The following is a 20,160-nucleotide window of genomic DNA, read 5'->3' as shown; positions in this document are numbered from 1 at the left end:
AAAAGGGTAGGAAAGGCTTAATCCCAAAACCAAGCCCCAGGCTACAAGGATTCTGCCTGCCTTTAGCCCACCCCAACACACATTAATATCACCTGGGCAACGGCCTCTTTAACAAAGTGAGCATAATACATTTTATCTGCCCAACATCATCTCTCCGTTCCTGTCTGTCTGTCCCTGTCTATCCCTCTCTCTGACTCTCTCTCTGTCTCTGTAAAAAAACAAAACAAAACAAAACAAAAAAAACAAGCTTATAACATTTGTCTATAGGATCTATAAAAACATTCCTACATATTAAAACTTACAAGGTAACACAATAGTGATGTCGCTTTACATATCGAAGACATTCACAAATCTTTTAGTGTCTACCTCCCATTCCTTTGTGTAGAGTATATGTTACTCTTAGGATTCCAGGAAGGGAGGAAGAGTTAAAATCAGTGTAGGATATGCAAATATTATTTCTTATTGAAAGGGAAAGGAAGTTCTTTAGATAACCTTTATTCTTTCAGAGGACTAGTTAAACTAAATGACCCAGTCGTTCTTGTAAGCCAGAAAGCTTCTGCATTCTTCTTTAAAATGGTGTTGCCAATACTAAGTTTTACAGTTCTTTGGCACCTTACCACACCTGCATGGGCCAGGCAGCTGTGATGGTGGCCGTGCCTACTGGCTTTACAGGTATCCTTGAACATAGATCAAGAGGAGGTGGTAGACGCTGACACAACAGAGGAGCCTGCCCTGCCCTCTCCCATTCCCTGGCTTTCTAGATCACTGGTGACTCAGGGCCCTTCCCCTGCACTCCTGAGCCTGCCTGAACTCATCCTGATGGAGAGAGAAGATGTTCTCCTTCCCAGGTGTGGCTCACATGCCCCATGCCTCATACGGAGACCTTTCCCTGCTAGCTCAGAGGGGCGGTGGTTAGCTGTCCGTTCTTCTCCCCTTACCTCACTTATCTGTACTAGGCAGTTAGACAGGCATGAAGAGGGCAGGGAAGATAAGCCAGGTATGAAAGGTCATCAGGGTGTTACCTAGCAACAGACAATTGCAGAGCGGGACTTTGTCACCATCAGAGTGACCTTTCCTTTCCTAGCATATCACTGGTCATGTGGTTTGGACCCTCCGCTGATCTTTCTTCCCCTGGCATGTTGCTAGTCATGTGGTTGACCCCCTTTGAGGAAGAACAAGAGGGTGGAGAAAAACCTCAAATGACGCCCATACAAGCCCTTGCACAAGCACTCTCTTAAGCATTAAGCCCTCAGGGTAATGAGGTTCTGGCCTGCATCAGATGATCTTAGCAACAAAGCCTCGGGTCTGTGGACCACAGAGACAGAGTTTTGGTCGAACTAGAGATAACACCTAGGTCTCAGTTGCGTTTCAGCTCCAGGCCCAGAAAAGAAACAAGGCCAGGTGGGAAGGCGTCATGACTGACATCAGGACCAGCTACATGACTCATGGTCCCTGCCCAGGTGCCAACCAATCAGTGGAGAACATGACCCTCAGAGGGCACACCTGGACAGCTGAAGAATGTCCTATTGAAATGTTCCCTTAAGGCTTCCAGATGAAGCCTTTAGGAGGAAGGACCCAGCAAGCACTGTCTCTGGAGCACGCCTTCACCTTTCCCCTTGTCCTTGTCCTTGTCCTTGCCTCAGGCACATTTTCCTTGCGTTCTTTCCCCTAAGATCGGAGGGCCCTTCTCTTACCTCTGTAACTGGTTTCCTGAGCTCACGCAGCCCAGCAGGCTCACTTCTACCTCTCTGACTTTCTAAATAAACTTTTGCTTGTATTTGTGTCTTGGTTCTGAATTCTTTTAGCTGAAACTCAAGGACTGAGGTCTTCATATTTGGTGCCACTTCACTTGTTACCATACCTTTCTTTTTTCCTTTCTTGTTCCCAACTCCCTCTGCATCCGCCCTGGAGCTCAAGAGAAGTTCCTGCCAGAACACTCCACCAGACTTGTTGTGCAGATGTCAGCCCCTGTGGAGGAAGCTGGCAGAAGCTGATAAGGTTTTCTCAGAGGGAATAAAAACTGTGACCTTGCCTCTGATTTCTTGCCGAAACCCGGGCCTCCAGGGCCTGCAGTTGAGGAGTGGTGCTGCTGGCGTTTGGACAGGCCCATTCTGTCACTTTCTCCAGGATTTCAGAGTCTTAATGCCAAACCCCAGCTCTGCAAGACACACGGCAGGCCTTCAGAGAGTTTACAGTCTAGCTGGGAACACAGAGCCAGCATGCTTAAAATAATTATAAACAGCTTTAAAGGGGACTCCATGGTAGCAGGAGCTGTAAAGAAGCTGAGAACCAGGGATCAGAGTGGTGATGGATTGCCCAGAGCTGTGAAAAGCGCCTGTGCTCTGAGTCCTGCTGGCTGACACTACGGTTCCCGACGGCATGACCTTCTCCATGAAATAATGGCAACAATAAAATTTAGAATCAAGTGAGACGTGAAACTGCTTCCTGCTTCCACTCCACTGGGAAATCCTCTCAGGTTTCAACCCTTGGCTCCGGGACACGCCTCTTTGGGACCCTGATACTTGGGCCCGAGCTTTCCGGCACGTCCGTTTGGCTGAAGTACGTGGGGGACAAACCTTCCCTCTCGGCCTCACTCCTGCCCTGCTAGCGATACATGCCTGCCTGACCAGGGCTCCTGCTGGGGACCCTCCGCCAGTGCCAAAGATATTGCAGGCTGCCTCTCTCTCTGGGGAGCCCCCACCTCCCTATTCGCCCCCCTCCACTGAGGAAAGTAGTTTAGCCTCCGAGTTTGACAAAATCGTGGCTGAGTGACCAGAAACGAAACCAACTGAATTGCTAACCGCACCATCAGCTCTGCCTCTGGAAAAAGTGGAAGTCGCTAGTTCCTCATTCCCTGCCGGGGCTCATGCCTCACCCCAGCCTCTCAGACGCCATTTTCTACCCCAGCTTTAACTCCAACACGTGTTCCTGCTGCAGACCCATGGGCCAGCCTATACTCCCCCATGTGTCTTTTTTCTTTCTGTCTGTCTGTCTTGTCTATTTTTCTGTATCTTTTGCTCTCTCTCTCCCCCGCCGCTCTCTCTGAAATGACGCTGGAAGGACCCAGCCACGGCACAGTGGTGGGGATCACACCCTCTTCTAACGCAAGGGAGAGGTTATGCTTGTGTTTTTCAGCCAATTTGGATCCCAGGAACCCCCCAACCTGCTTGACAGGGTTTCTTGCGCACCCACTAAGTGGTTCAGTCTTCACCCATCCAAAGCCACAGCCCTGGCCTTCTCCACACTGACTATGCCTGAGGGGAGGAGGTCCTCAGTGCTCTAGAAGAAGACCTCACGGCCTGCGTGTGTGCCCCATCACCTGGGGGGATGTGGAGGCTTTGGCAAGGCAAGCCCAGAGAATTGCCCCTGACGGGTCCCCAGGCCCTTGTGCTCTGCTCTTGCTTATGTGTGCTATAGTAACGGCTGACTCCCAGACGCAGGTGGCGGCAGCCTGGGGCTCGAGCCTGGCAGCATGAGCTGGTGTTTCCAGTTCATCTTTGGAGGATGAGGAGAATTGGGCTGGAGTTGCAATTCGCAGACTCCAGAAGGTAAACGGTGGCAGCTGCGGCAGGAGGATGAACGAAAGCCAGGCTTGCATCACCAAGTGGCCGCTGGAACGGCAGGGAGTGCCTGCTAAGCCGCTGGTGGGTTCGCTGACATTTTGGGACATAGGGGTGGATGCTATCATGCTTTCCAGAGCAGAGATGGAAATGCTGACTGCCATTACCACGTTCTCTCCTTTGGGACAGTGTAAGACCTGCCAGGATGGCAGGAATAAAGGGGGTGGCTGAGGCCTCATGTGCGTGGACTGATTCCTGGACTATGACCGGAGTGGGCACTGGCTCCTTTGTTGAATGGACTTACGGATTTTGGACAATGTGAAATACCCTGATGGGGGTGGGGAGGGGCTTTGCTGGAGGCCCTTCCCCTGCCCTGGGAAGCTTTTCCCATGGCTAGAAAGAAGGCCGAGGACATTCTGTGCTTTTGGCAAAGTGCTTAGAGACTGGTGAAATGTACCTTTGTAATTGTTGAAATTGTATGATTTGTCATGTTGTTGTAATTTGTGTAATGTGCCTTGCAACCATATGCAGTACGCAGCCCACAGCAAGCCATCCATTTCGTGTTTGGACGCTGAGACCTTTGTGGGAAGGGGGCGTGCATGGACCTACGTCCCTCTTTTACAATCAAAATGGAACTGTGTTTAACGGCACCTAGAAAGTCTCACACACAATGGGAGGGAAATGACATCCTGATCCCTAGGAGGAATCCCCTGTTTAAGACCCCCATTCTGTTTCCTACCTAGTCAAACATTACAGAAGCTAGCCTCATTGTTTAATCCAGCTAATCTATTAGCATATAGTATAATAGGTATTATAGTTGTTTTAGTTCTACTAGGGTTCCATTGCATAATGCGTAGCATTCAGAAGCTACAACAGCAACAAGCAGTCATCAAGCAAGTTCAACTGGCCTTAATTAAAAGAGAAGGGGGAGATGTAGGTAGAGTGCAGAGCATTTACCTGGCAGCTGTGGCTGATGCTATGCTGTGAGAACACTCCAGCAAGGATAAACCCTCCCCGGCACACCCTGGAGGGAGCTCGTTCACTATATGGAAATAACTCAGCACCAGCTAGGCAGCCTCCTGACCTTTTTTGGCCATTTGTCCTAGTATAACATCCTATTGGCTGAACCCATGTATATAAGCTAGTTTACTTCCTGAATAAAGTGAATCTGCGTCACTGAACCTGGTCCCCGGAGTCAGGTCTTTGTGTCTCCGTCGTCCTCACCCCCGGCAGGACTTGTCCATACTCCCATACCACTTTAAAATTCATGATTCAGTTCCTCCTTCTGATATGTGAAGTTTAAGAGAAACAGTGCCCTTTGCCTGTCTGTGAGATACAGGTATCAGTAAGAAACAATGTAGTATATTGGTTGAGAATATGGTCTCAGGAGCAAGACTGCCTGAATTCAAATCCTGGCTCTGTGTCTTTTTAGCTGTGTGATATTGGGCCAGTTACTGAGCCTCTCTGTGCCTGAGGTTCCTGAGGGATAATAATAACACCCATTTCATATGGTTGCTGTGGAGAGTAAATGTATTGACACGTGTAAAGCGTTTAAAATAGTGCGGGCACACATTTCACTCTACCTATATGCTAATATCATCCATACTTTATGTCGTGGCTCCCAGGTTATGGCTTGAGAAAGAATGTTCCACGCTTGGTTAAGAAGTCAGCTTGCTAAGGCATCTCCTTTTAATAGCAGACTTCACATCCTTGTTCCTCAGGCTGTAGATCAGAGGGTTCAGCATGGGGATAACTACGGTGTAGAAGACAGACACGACCTTGTTCTGTTCCATGGGATTGTGTGAGCTCGGCTGAGCATACATGAAGATGATGGTGCCGTACCAGAGGCAGATGACGGTGAGGTGGGAGGCACAGGTAGAGAGTGCCTTGTTCTGAGCCTCCAGGGAATGCATTCTGCAGATGGTCACCAGGACGTAGGCATAGGAGACCAGGATGACAGTAATGGTAAAGAAGAAAATCAAGGCAAGCCATGGGAAGATGATGGCTTCAACCTCTGCAGTGTCTGCACTGGCAAGTTGAAGCACAGGGGGGAGGTCACAGAAATAGTGGTTAATGACGTTGGGGCCACAGTAGGGCTGCTTGAAGATGTACATAGTTAGCAAAGCTGAGTTGGCAGCAGAAGCTGTGTACATGGCTGCCACCAGCTGGACACACAGACGTTGGGACATGATGGTGTGGTAGAGGAGAGGGTGGCAGATGGCGACGAATCGATCGTAGGCCATGATGGCCAGGAGCAGACACTCGGCAGTGCCGAGGAGAGACATGAGGGCCATCTGGACCGCACAGCCTGCAAAGGAGATGGACTGGCCTGAGGTGAGGAAGCTCCCCAGCAGCCTGGGGGTGTCTACTGTGGAGTAAGAGGAGTCTGTGAAGGAGAGCACACCCAGGAAGAAGTACATGGGCGTGTGCAGCTGGGGCTCCGTGTGGATCAGGACAATCATGCCCAGGTTGCCCAGGAGGGTGACTGAGTACATGAACAAGAAGAGCACAAAGAGCATGCCCTTCAGGCCCTCCTGCTCTGTGAGCCCCAGCAGGAGGAACCAGGTGACCTGGGTGCAGTTCTCAACTGTGGTGCCCTTGTCACTGCAGAGAGAACAGATACGAAGGTACGACAGGCTGTACTTTCTTTTTTTTTTTTTTTTTCTGAAGCTGGAAACAGGGAGAGACAGTCAGACAGACTCCCGCATGCGCCCGACCGGGATCCACCCGGCACGCCCACCAGGGGCGGTGCTCTGCCCCCCAGGGGGCGATGCTCTGCCCATCCTGGGCGTCGCCATGTTGCGACCAGAGCCACTCTAGCGCCTGGGGCAGAGGCCACAGAGCCATCCCCAGCGCCTGGGCCATCTTTGCTCCAATGGAGCCTTGGCTGCGGGAGGGGAAGAGAGAGACAGAGAGGGAAAGCGCGGCAGAGGGGTGGAGAAGCAAATGGGCGCTTCTCCTGTGTGCCCTGGCCGGGAATCGAACCCGGGTCCTCCGCACGCTAGGCCAACGCTCTACCGCTGAGCCAACCGGCCAGGGCCCAGGCTGTACTTTCAAGGCAGACCTGGGCTCAGTTCCTGAAACTCTTTTAATGACCCCAGAGTGGGCAGATCTACGGGAGCTGGGGAGGGGACAGTGTCGTGTCTTAAATACCTACTATGGGTCATGTGTTAATTCATTTCTTAGACAGCTATTAAAACTTCATGCGGCCCTGGCCAGTCAGCTCAGCAGTAGAGTGCCAGCCTGGCGTGTGGAAATCCCAGGTTCGATTCCTGGCCAGGGCACACAGGAGAAGCGCTCATCTACTTTTCCACCCTTCTCCCTCTCCTTTCTTTCTGTCTCTCTCTTCCCCTCCTGCAGCCAGGGCTCAATGGGAGCAAAGTTGGCTCAGGCACTGATGGCTCCATGGCCACCACCTCAGGTGATAGAATGGCTCCAGTTGCAACAGAGCAATGCTCCAGAGGGGCAGAGCATCACCCCCTGATGGGCATGCTGGGTGGATCCTGGTCAGGCTCATGCAAGAGTCTATCTGACTGCCTCCCTGCTTCTAACTTCGGAAAAATACAAAAAAACAAACAAACCAAACCAAACAACAACAACAAAAAACCAACCAAAACTTCATGCATACCTTCTCTTTTTAAAAAAAAAAAAAAATTTTTTTTTTACAGGGATAGAGAGAGAGTCAGATAGAGGGATAGATAGGGACAGACAGACAGACAGGAACAGAGAGAGATGAGAAGCATCAATCATCAGTTTTTCGTTGGGACACCGTAGTTGTTCATTGATTGCTTTCTCATATGTGCCATGACCACGGGCCTTCAGCAGACTGAGTAACCCCCGGCTCGAGCCAGTGACCTTGGGTCCATGCTAATGAGCTTTGTGCTCAAGCCAGATGAGCCCGTGCTCAAGCTGGCAACCCCGGGGTCTCGAACCTGGGTCCTTCCGCATCCTAGTCTGACGCTCTATCCACTGCGCCACTGCCTGGTCAGGCTCATGCATATCTTCTCATTGAAGCATTATGCCCATTTATATTTGGTGACATTATCAACTTGCCCAAGGTAAGGGAGCTAGTACATTAGGAAAGTCAGATTAGAACCCAGTCCATTCTAATTATCATGTGCTTTTTATCACTACAATCATAGTCTGTCCACAAATTTCCTGTTCCGTGGGGACCTGGCATCAGTTAGTGGGTGCTGGCGGTCTGGTATGTTGACCCAGAGACGGAATAAATGAAAGGATCAATTTCAACCATATTTCGGGGTAAAGGCTCTAACAGTGCCAGTCCCCGAGGCCAGGGACACAGGACGTCATCACAATGGAAGGTGAGACTCAGTAGAGCAGTCATTTCTCCCTGTGTTGTGGGTTGAATTGTTTCTCCCAGAAAGATATGTTCAAGTCCTGTTCCCTGGTACCTGGGATGGAGATCTTATTTGAAAACACGGTCTTTGTAGAAGAAATCGAGTTAAAACGAGGCCATGCTCAATTAGGGTGGGCACTTAATCCAATATGACTGGTCTCTTTCTAAGAAGAGAACGTGGAAATACAGGGAAGAGAGTACCCTGTGAAGAGGCAGGCCCAGAGGGAGGGGGCCAGGGGAGGGGCAGGGGCAGAGAGCGGAGTTACACGCCCCCATCCAAGAACTGCCTGGGCCTTCCAGAGCTGGAAAAGGCTTCGGAGGGAGCATGGCCCTGCCAACTCCGTGACTTTGGATTGTGAGCCTCCAGAGCTATAAGGGAATGCATTTCCTGAGTTTTAAGCCAGTTCGTGGTGCTTCGTTACAGCAGCCCTGAGACAGTAAGTAAGGCGCCCAGGTGGAGATGCTCCCGGCGCTGCGGCTCCGATGCTCTGATGGGAGCCTTCTCAGCAGCTGTCAGGAGACTGGGCTTCCCTCATCTCTCTCTGTTGAGAGAGCTAATAATACTTCAGGTGGAGAAAATGAACTAAAACAAATCAAAAGCGAGTCTGTGTTCTTATTTACTGTAACTAAGAAAAATATTTGTCCGGAAGAACAGGTAGCTAGAGTAAACATGAGAACTCCAGCTCAGTAAAGTCTTAGGCTTTAATTAGAAACAATGGAAGGCATAGGACATGCCAGATTTGTGGCTTTGGGGTCCAGGGCAGGAAATAGTTTTAAGTCAGATTAGTGGTGAGGTCTTTAATGGAGAGCACAGGTCAGGGAGTCCACATGTCTACCTCCTTAAGCTCCCCGGGTAGGTTCTGATGGTTTGGACCATTTGTGGGGATTTTCCAGTTTAGAGGAGGAGACAAATGTTAATGAAGTAATCACAGAAATTACTGGAAAATTGCAACTGGAATAATAGCTCCAAGAAGAAAAACTGAATGTTATGAGCCACAAACTGACTTAGGGAAGTCAAGGAGTATTTTCCCTAGGAAGAGTTTTCCATAGGAGGGAAGAATGAAACAGCCTGTACAAAGGTCCTGAGGTCTGAGAGAGGAGGTACAGTAAAGAGGAGCAGCTGAACAAAGGCCAGGGTGGGCATGCAGGCAGGCAGTGTTTCATATCATTTTTTAGTGCTTGCTATGTCGGGCACTGCTCCAAACAGCTTTAATGTCGTGTAATCCTCTCAACAATCTTATAAGATGTTCAATTGGAATCTCTACTTTGCATATGAGGAAACTGAGGCATAAAGTTGTTAAATAACTCTCCCAAAGATTCAACTGGTAAGTGGCAGAACTGAAGTTTAAATTCGAGTGGCCAGGGTTTAGAGATTACACTAGTACTGTCCAGTACCGTGGACCATGTAAAGGAATTTTTTATGGGATGCCATGAAAGAATTTTCACCAGTGGGATGACAGGGTCATATCTGCTTTTTGATGAGATCACTCTGGATGTCTTGTGAAGAAATGTTTGGAGAAGGGTCAATGGATGGGGAGATTAGTTGGAGGATACCGAAGTCACCCAGGAGGGATTCACAGCTTAATCTAGAGTGGGGTCGGTGGAGACAGAGGGAAATGGATTTGAGAGCTGCTTGGTTCTACAGAGGTCAGGATTTGGTGACAGAACTGGCAATGCCAACGTGAGGAGGAGAGCAAGCAGTCAGGGTGAATGCCGAGGTCTCTGGTGTACAAAATAAAGCTGGTAGTTGAAGCTAAGAGAGGGTAAAATATACCAGGTAGGGTTTGAGCTGTAGAAGACATTAGGCCCCACGGTAGAATGCTAGGGAAATCACTTTCAAACATATTGCATACTGCTTCAAACTCTGTTTTCTCCATTCACCTCGGTGCCTGGGCTGCCGATCAGATCTCGAGAGTTTGAGCATGGCTTATGAGGAAGAAGGAATGAAAGAGTCTAAGCCCTTACTGGTAATAGGATTCCACCCCTCAGCATACTTGCCTGTGGTTGAGCAGAGACTCTCCGTCCATGAGCCTTGATTTTTGGAGACCTCTTGGAGGTGTTTCTTTGTCCTTTTTCACTGATTGCCTCCAACCAGCTTTCTCAAGAGAACTGTTCAGACAGCTGTGAACGAGGCTTAGAGATTCCGAATTGCTGGCAAGGAAAGGCTCCTGTCTTAAGATTCATCTGGCTTTTTTTTCTTCCTTCCCCTTAGAGTACAGAAAGCTGCCAGGGGAATTTGTGGCTGGTTCTCCCAGGAGCAGATCTGAACTTGCTGGTTGTCTCTCAGGGATGCTGGGAAGATCTTGGTGCAGATTGCCTGGGAGCCCTGGGGAGCAGGGGTTCTCCTCCGACTGCAGGGCAGACATCTTCATTTGCAGTGTCCCTCCCTTGTGGGCTTCTTTTTTCCACATTATTGCAACTCAAAAGGCTCTCAAGGCCAAGATAAAGCCAGGGACACATGTCAACATAATCCCTGGTCTCAGAGGAAGTGACTGAAGTGCTAATGATATCAACATCGAAGGTCTAGATGTGGCTTTCAAATTGTTATTTCCTTTGATCTTCAAAATATCCCTGGGAAACATGCTTGATGGTTATTTTTTTTTTGGCTATATATAGACATTAATAAGATTATACCATAATTGCTTTATTCACCTAATGATATTGAAAATACATCTCTCTTTCTCAAAAACAACATAATTCTTCCCCCCTAACAAAATAGCTTTATTGTCTTTGTAAAGATAACACATGCTGGTTATCAAAAATTGAAGCTGCACAGAAAAGAGCCAAGAAGAAAACAGAACATCACCTGAAGAGCCCCCTCCCCAGAAATTGGACTTGGCGAGCATTCTCGTGATAAATCTCTCAGTGCCCTCAGAAACGGAATCGTACTATGCGAGCTACTCTGTCCTTTGCTTTCTCACTCACTGAGATGTCATGGATATTCTCCCACATCAATTCATAAGGTCACAGCCTATATCATCGTATTTGCTGGCTGCATATTTTGAGGGGTGTGTGTGTGTGTGTGTGTGTGTGTGTGTGCACGCACGCGCGCGCCATCATTGACTCAACTGGTCTCTGTTGGTTGCCAATAAGGTATTTCCAAATTTTCGCTGTTACAAACAACTCTCCGACAGACAGCCCCAGGTATGAGACTGGAGGACCAATTCTAGTGAGAATGGGGATAGAGAGACTGCTTTTCCTAGGCTAGGAAGAAAGAAATCTGCTCTCTCCTTGGGCAGCCTGGCACCTTGGGTTCCACAATCTCAGGGGAAATCACTACACAAAGCAAAACAAAGCAAAGGGCCTTGTTAGGAAAGGACTTATTTGGGTTAAAGAAATTCAGTCCCCAGACTACGGATTTGGGAGAAAGTCTCAGCAGAGGAGAGAATGGATTGCTCATGGTTTCTGCGGGTAAAAGGGGGGTTTATTCACCTGGGGGAGGCCAGCTGAATCTCACCTATCAAACTGAAGCACTGCCGAGTCCTCTGACCTTCCCCACGGCTTTCCCACCTGCACACCTCTGACGTGTGTCCCTGGCAAAAGCCCCATTCGTTGTGAGAATCCTCTGCTCAGGAGCATGTACTAGCCTCCTCCCTGCTGAGCATAGAGGCCAGGTCATCTACACCCACATAACTTAACTCCAGGGTCTGGAAGCAGACTTCCTAAAACAATGTGACTTAACAAGTAGTTCCAGGAAGTTCAGGCCTAGGAAGATATGACTGTCAACCAATAAATAACTTCACTACTTGCTTCATGAAATTCTTGCAAGTCAGTCTGTCTGAATAAGTGGTTGCTCCTGTGTGCAAACAGCTTCCCTCCCAGGACAATAGGTTACTCACCTGGACAAACAATTTTCTCAGCACACATTTGTTTGCTTATCAAGATTTACTTTCAGCTCTTTCCCCTCGGTAGCTGCCAAACCTAAATTATGATTTGACAAACTTTGTTCAATCCTGATCTGCTCCCTAATTTGAAAGATCCACCTTAAACCACTTAAGTCTAGACCCCCTGAACCCTGTAAATATCTTCCATTGATTTCTTCCTCCTGAGACCCGTATTCTCTCTTACCACAGTAGGTCGAATCAACTTACCTTTGGTTAAGCAACAGGCTTTCTGGTGGTTCGTTGAAGAGTTACCGGTTGACAGTCTATTTATTTTTAAAATTTGCAAATGTTTTATGGTTTTGAAAAATTTAATTTATTGGGGTAACATTGGTTAAAAATATTATGTAGGTTTCAAGTGTACATTTTTTATGCTACATAATCTGTGTATTGCATTGTGTGCCCACCGCTCAAAGTCAGATCATCTTTGGTTACCATATATTTGTCTCCCTTTACCCTTGCTGCTCCCTTGGTAACCACCACACTGTTGTCTGTGTCTATGAGCTTCAGTTTTATATATCTATATATTTGTTCTTTTGGAGAGAGAAAAGGAGAGGGAAAGAGAGAGAGAGGAGAAGAGAGAGAAGAGAAAGAGAGAGAGAGAGAGAGAGAGAGAGAGAAAGAGAGGGAGAGAGAAGCATCAACTTATTGTTCCACTTAGTTGTGCCATTAATTGCTTCTCACATATGCCCTGACTCAGGCTTGAACCAGTGCCCTCAAGATAGAGCTGGCACCCTTGGGATCCAACCGGCAACACCAGCATCCAATTGTTGAACTCGGCACTCAAGACACTGCTCTATCCAGTGTGCCACCGGCCAGGGCTTAGTTCTATAATCTTTACCCAGAGTTACTGAGGATATTTTTCTTCCTGTTTTGGAAAACTTTACTACCTCATCAGCATGTCTGTTTTTTTAAACTTGAATTTACTGGGATGACACTGGTTAACAAAATTACACAGGTTTCATGTGCCCAATTCTACAGCACCTCTCTGTACATGGTATTGTGTGTTCATCCCCAAGTCAAATCTTTGTCCATCACCATTTATCCCTCTGTACCCTCCTTCATTTCTCTGATGATTAGTGACTTTGAGCACCTTTTCATATGTCTATTGGCCTTCTGTATCTCTTCTTTGGAGAAGTGTTTATTCAGGTCTTTTGCCCATTTTAAAATTAGAGTGTTTGTTTTTTTGGTGTTGAAATGTGTGAGTTCTTTATAAAGTTTGAATATATTGCATGACTGTTGGTGGCACAAGGGATAGAGTGTTGGCCTGGGATGCTGAGGTCCCAGGTTTGAAACCTCAAGTTGGCTGGCTTGAGTGAGGGCTCCTCTGGCTTGAGCGTGCGGTCACTGGCTTGATCATGGGATCATTGACATGACCCTATGGTAACTGGCTTGAACTCAAAGATCTCTGGCTTGAAAGTGGGATCATTGACATCATCCTGTGGTAACTGGCTTGAGCTCAAAGGTTGCTTGCTGGCTTAAAGCCCAAGGTTGCTGGCTTGAGCAAAGGGTCACTGGCTTAACTAGAGCCCCCTGGTCAAGGCACATATGAGAAGCAATTAATAAACAACTCAAATGACGCAACTACAAGTTGAGACTTCTCATCTCTCTCCCTTCCTGTCTGTCTGTTTGTTTGTCTCTCTTGCTAAAATTTTTTTTATATTAGCCCTTTATCAGATGTATCATTGGTGATATATTTTCCCAATACATAGGTTGTCTTTTCGTTTTGTTGATAGTTTCCTTTGCTGTGCAAAAAAACTTTTTAGTTTGATGTAGTCCCATGCATTTATTCTTTCTTTGTTTTTTTATTTTTTGAGAGAGAGAGAGAGAGAGAGAGAAAGAAAGAGAGAGGGGAAGGGAAAGAAATGAGAAGCATCTACTTGTAATTGCATCACTTTAGTTCTTTATTGATCTGATTACTTCTCATATGTTCCTTGATGGGGGGTAAGGTTTCAAGCCAAACCAGTGATCCCTTGCTCAAGCCAGTGACCTTAGGCTCAAGCCAGTGACCTTGGACTTCAAGCCAGTGACTATGGGAAGTTCTTTAAATGATTCCACACTCAAGTCAATTTTCTTGTATGTCAAATATGCACAATCTACTTTTTATTGTTATGAGGGTTAAATGAGATAATGTGTACAATATGCCTTTCAGAATGCCTGACACATGACATATGTTTAATACCTATTAGTTATAAATTATCATTATTGGGAAATGCCTTCTCTAGGGAGCAGCAGGGTTTTATCAAAGTTCTAGAGTAACAATAACTGGTATATTTTTTAATCATTTGGTGCTGAAAAGCCTAAAATCCAAAGGGGAAGAGGTGAAATACATATAAGTAAATATGCCTTCAGCCCCGATTAGGTATCCAGCACCATGTTAAGCTCAGTGGGGTATGAAATGAAGTATGAGATTTGGTTCCTTTCTCAGGCAATAAAGTAACTCTACCCCCAAGCAAACTGGGAAACCCTTAGTTTAGTTGGGGAGTTGAGATTCATAACCAGGTAACAACGGTGAGCTGAGTCTGTAAGAATGCAACTCTCAAAACAATTCAGCATCGCCTCAGTGACAGATGTGCCTGTGCCTGTATGCTGCTCCTGGGAGTGAGAGCTCTAGAAAAAACAGGAACTGGTAAGGAAACAGGTATTGGGAAGAGTATACAGACTTCACTGCAGCCTGTGAAGTGCTGTCTTTTTCCACTGGCTCTTATCTTGTGCAACAGAGATGTCGAAGAGAGGTCGGTGTCAGCCACCAGGAAACCAGAGAAGGGGTCTTCAACAGAAGCTTAACTTCAAACCAATTTTGTGCATCAGCAGAAGTATGAAAGGATCTGGAAACACCTCTTTATTTTGAGTCTGGTACTTCATGAGTCAGTTTTGACTTCTAACAGCTTCAAGGACAAGGAATCCAGTATTTTTCTTGCCTCCCAAGGGCACCGGCTGTTTGTTTAACTTTATGTCTGACCCAGATTTCATTCATGATGCTGCTTCTCTTATCTCGAACTCTTTTCCTTCTTCTCCTGGTATTTGGCCCTTGGCTCATCCTGGTTTATAGTCACCACTGTGCCCTCAGGATCACATAACTTGTCCTGGCTCTTCCTTGACCCCAGGGTTTAGTCTATCACCTTGAGAATGCATGAGCACCATGGTGCCTCTGAAGAGGAAGGTGAGAGATGAAAGGTGGAAATGGAGAGAGCTTTGCTTAGGGCTCTTAGGGGACGCCCCATTCAGAAGGTGACCAGGATGACAGTGAAGGTGCAGGGGGTAAGCAGAACAAAGGAAGAAGATGGCCTCAGCCGTGGCAATGTCAGCATAGGCAATGTGGTGCATGGACAGAGGGGCAGAGGTCACAGAAGTAGTGAATCATGATGCTGGGGCCACAGACGGGCAAAACGAAGTCATTTTGCATGACCGCAGCCAGTGCCCTTTTAATGCCCAGAATGGGTTATATGGGGGGGGGGGGGGGAGAAGTGGAGAAACTGGTATCAAGTGAGCATCTACTATACTCTATGCTCTACACTAGTCTTCTTTATCACATAAATATTTAGGGGCAGGTGATTTCCCAGTGACTCCTGGACCAGAGGAAGAGGAGATGAGGGACTGGCACAGAATAGTGGGGGACTTAGAAAGGCCAGCCACCTCCCTGTAGTTTGCAGACCCAGGAGTCTTTCTGCATGGATAACTATGGTTCGTGGCGGTGAGGCCCTGCCACTCTTATTGTCAAGTGATTTGTGACTTTATTAAACTTTCTCCACTTGATAGGAATAATAAAGGAGATAAAATAATAGAATAACACAGGCTAGAGACATTATTCAGTGTAAGGATGACTAATAACAACAGCAATACGTTGCTGAACACTAATTAAGGACCTGGCACTGTTCTAAGTGCTTTATAGATACTAAATCTCTTTTAATCCTCACAAACCACCTTATGAGGTAATTACTCAACATACTCATTTTCCAGATAAAGAGACCGAAGTCATGCAGCTTTGTGCGACAGCTGGAACCCAGTCCCAGGTCTGGCTGTCTCCAAACCCCATGCTCTGAACCTGAAACATACTTTGGCTCCCTAAGAAAAAATCACATTGAGACTGGACAAGACTGCACAAGCACAGAGACCAAGCTTGATGGAGCTACCACAGAGGACCCCACAAGGTTCTGGGATTAAATTCAAAGTAATTCAAGGATGGTCCATTAGGGAAGTGGCACGGCCAGTCCAAGGTCATAGCCGGTAAGTGATAGAGTCAGGACCTAAGCCAGGATCTTCCGGCTTTTTTTTTTTTTTTCAGAGACAGAGAGAGAGTCAGAGAGAGGGCTAGACAGGGACAGACAGACAGGAACGGAGAGAGATGAGAAGCATCAGTCATCAGTTTTTCATTGCGAGACCTTAGTTTTTCATTGATTGCTTTCTCATATGTGCCTTGACCGTGGGACTTCAGCAGACTGAGTAACCCCTTGCTTGAGCCAGTGAGCTTGGGTCCAAGCTGATGAACTTTTGCTCAAACCAGATGAGCCCGCGCTCAAGCTGGCGACCTCGGGGTCTCGAACCTGGGTCCTCTGCATCCCAGTCTGACACTCTATCCACTGTGCCACCACCTGGTCAGGCCTGGCTTTTGATTTTTGCTGCCTCCCACAGCTCCCAGACTTCAGCAGTCCGGTTATCTTGGAGTTACTTGTTAATATAGGTCTAGTCTAGAGAAATAACCCAAAATGTTTTGCAGGAGAAGCGTAATCAAATTCAACACCACGCCCAGCGGCGTGCCAGCATCACATCCTTGATAAGATTCCTTCCTTGTCCTTTACAGCAGTTTTGATAACTGGATTCCTATTATTTCCCCAACAGACTGAGTCCCCTGCAAGACTGGATCCTGTTTGTCATCGGACCTGGAGTCCATTGCTGAATCTCAAACGGGTGGCTGCAGCCTGGCTCCCAGAGAGCAGGGTCCTCCCCGCGTCTTCTCCGCCTGCATTTCTCTTCACTTATCCATCCATCTCTGGCCCAGTACCACCTTTCACAACTTCAGGGGACCTCACTCACACTGCATTCCTTGTGAATGTCAAGTCCTGGAGCACATATGATACTGACCGCTTGTCTCTACTTAGACCTATCATTGTCTCAGGGTTCAGATGCTTTCCCGATGTGGCCATCCTTTCTGGCAGCGGCTGCTCCTGAACCGGCCTCCTGCCGTCGGGGATATCCCACTTCTTTCTTCCTGGGAATTTCTGTGACTTCAGTTCCTGTTCCTTTCTGTTTGGCTACAGGTACCTGAGTCATGCCTGAGTGGCTCCGAGATGAGACAGGTCTTTACTTTATCTTGAAGATCAGGTTGAATATCCTTCTGAACAGAGGAACCAGTAATGTGTGTTGGTATAATTTAAGAATAATTCTACCATAGAAAATAAGAGACACTGAGTATAGAGGATATGTGTGACGAATATTTATAGCAGGGGCGGGAACCTATGGCTCGCGAGCCAGATGTGGCTCTTTTGATGGCTGCATCTGGCTCGCAGACAAATCTTTAATAAAAAAAAATAATGTTAAAAATATAAAATATTCTCATGTATTACAATCCATTCAATTCCTACCACTCATGTTCATGAATGCGGGTGGCTGGAGCCAATCATAGCTCTCCTCCGGGACAACACCAAATTTTTATTGGATAATGCATAACGTATATACGGGTCGTTGTATGGCTCTCACGGAATTACATTTTAAAATATGTGGCATTCATGGCTCTCTCAGCCAAAAAGGTTCCCAACCCCTGATTTATAGGAAGGTATGACAGGACCAAGAAGCAGCACCAACTTACACAACACTCAATGTTCATGAAGGGGATGCCCATTTTCAGTCCCACTTTTTCTATGTCCAAGACATGCAGATAAAGGCACATGCTTAGCAAGTTACTGATGAGCTACAGCTGTTGACAAGGCACCCTTACTCCTGTATCTTTCTGATAGAATACCTGTTGGCTCCAGGCACCTTCTGTACTCTGACACCTGTTGTGATTCCAACTCAATGTTCTGGTGACCATCTGTCAGTAGGAAAGCTGGTGTGGGATAGAAAGGCAGAAAGAAAGCAACAGAGTGAGAGACTGAAGTGCCCGTGCATGCACACACAAATCATGCAACTCAGGAGCACTCCAGGTCGTGTGGTTCTTCCAACCTGTTTGAACTGTTTCCTACATTTGTCTCTTTCCCTCTTGCTGCTCCCTGCATTTCTGTTACTGGCTTAATGAGCCATTTGATCCGAGCATCTAAATTTGGTCCACGAGCCGTTCTGCTCACACCTCCCTGGTGGCACACTGGGAGGCTGTCGTTGCACCAAGGCGATTTCCCACACGTCAAGTCCACTCTCACTCTGTCTCTGAGCCGTGGAAGGTTCTGTCTCCCTAGTGGGTTTGTGTGCTGGTCTGGAGGTGAGGCAGCTTGGCACAAGGGGCACACGAAGGAAAGTGCTGGGAAGTGAATCCTGGGCTCTCTGCACCCACTTTGTTTGTGGGACAGTTTTGTCCTGGCTGCTGGGTGTGTCTCTGTGAGATCTCTGCCTGGATTCTTCAGTTTTTCTGACTACCTTTAGCCTAGTGCTCAGAATCTCAGCTTCTTCTCATTCTACTGAAATCCTTGCTCTAAATCAGAGACCTGCTTCTTTCTCTGTGTTTGGGCTCCCCCAGGCAGAGTCTGAGGGCTGGAAGAACCAACAAGAATGGACAGGAGTGATGATGTTGCTCTAAGGTGAAGGTGTGAAGGGTGGATCCCTGTCCTATGCTGTTGGTGACCCTTAGTCTCCTGCTCCAGTAGGATATTATTATGCAAAACAAAATTTTGTTTAGCAGGTAGATTGTCCGTGTGAAGGAAATCTAGTCTCTACCCTCCTGGAGCTGGGATGGAGCCCTGGGTTAGAGACAGTTGTAGAGGGATTGGAGAAGGTAGTGGGTGAACTCTGGAGAGATCCACCCATCTTCCTCAAATGCCACTCATTGTCACATTCTACTGCACCTCAGCATACAATGGCCCCCTGGAATTTTGTTGAATAACCCGAACAGGTCAAGAAACATAAAATGACTTTATTTTTTTTCTAGTCACAACCTTCAACGTACTCTGACAGAATTTTCTTTCCACCCCTTGAGGCCATCTTGGTCCTGTACCACCACTTTCAAGTATAAAAAACTTCTACTGAGAGTATACTGCTCACAAAAATTAGGGGATATTTCAAAATGAATATGAAGCAATAAGAAAAAATATATTTTTTTTATTAAATAAGAACATCAGAAAAGCAAATGACAAGTCAAAGAAAGTTGTTTGATTATGCAAAAGAGATGCAAAACCAATTTTTATTTCATGGTGAGAATGCACTTGTACAAAAGGCTGAAAGTACTGGAGTATCTGCATGTTCCCTGATCCCCTATTTTCGTGAGCAGTGTAGATTAATTACTGGCTCCAATTTCTCATCATCTCTCTGGATCCATGTTTTCTATAAGATGTTAAAGCCAATGGTGAGATTTTAGCCAACTATGAAGTTAGAGGGCACAGTCTCCACAAAAGACTGTCCGAGTCTTTTGACACCAAAAGCAAGGAGTTAGGGTCCAATGACAAAGTCAGAGCGAGGAGTCCATACAAGGCCACTCTCACTTCTGACACTGACTCCCAATTCAACGGGGCTTCCCAAATCACCTCAGACTATAAAATTTTCTAGATGAACTCACAGAACTCACCAGACACTTCTACTCAAGATTATGATATATTATGTGAAAAGAATACAAATTAAAATTGGGCAAAGGAAGAGAATAGGCCAGAGTCTGGGAAGGTTCCAAATGCAAAGTTTCTGTTGGATTTGGCAGTCTTTCTCTTAAGGATTTTTTCATCTATCATCATGAGAGAGATTGACCTATAATTAACTTTTCTTATGTGTTCTTGGGATATTATGGCTTCGGGTTATGCTAGCCTTATAAACGAGTTGGGAAACGATCCCATTTATTGCTTGTTTAATGTTTGGAAATCTCACTTGGGAAGTCTTCTGAAGCAGGAGTTTGTTTGTGGGAAGGTTATTCGTGTGAATTCAATTTCTTTGTGAATGATAAGATTATAAATGTACTTACTCATTTTTTTTGGTGACAGAGACAGAGAGGGACAGAGAGAAGGACACACAGGGACAGACAGACAGGGAGAGAAATGCGAAGCATCAATTCTTCATTGCATCGCCTTAGTTGTTCATTGATTGCTTACTCATATGTGCCTTGACTGGGGGGCTACAGCAGAGCAAGTGACCCCTTACTCAAGCCAGTGACCTTGGGCTTCAAGCCAGCAACCATGGGGTTTTGTCATGTCTACAATCCTATGCTTAAGCCAGCGACTCCGTGCTCAAGCCG

The 20,160-nt window shown here is 46.8% G+C and overlaps 1 pseudogene; it reads right to left on the bottom strand.

Moving 5' to 3' along the window:
- Positions 1-5,218: 5,218 nt before the first annotated feature.
- Positions 5,219-10,101, bottom strand: LOC136388612 (olfactory receptor 8U9-like; annotated as a pseudogene).
- Between the last annotated feature and the right edge of the window lie 10,059 nt (positions 10,102-20,160).

Source organism: Saccopteryx leptura, chromosome 1 (assembly GCF_036850995.1).
Source record: "Saccopteryx leptura isolate mSacLep1 chromosome 1, mSacLep1_pri_phased_curated, whole genome shotgun sequence".
Taxonomy (NCBI): domain Eukaryota; kingdom Metazoa; phylum Chordata; class Mammalia; order Chiroptera; family Emballonuridae; genus Saccopteryx; species Saccopteryx leptura.
Note: the sequence above shows the minus strand (reverse complement) of the source record. Positions and strands in the feature narration are given on the sequence as shown.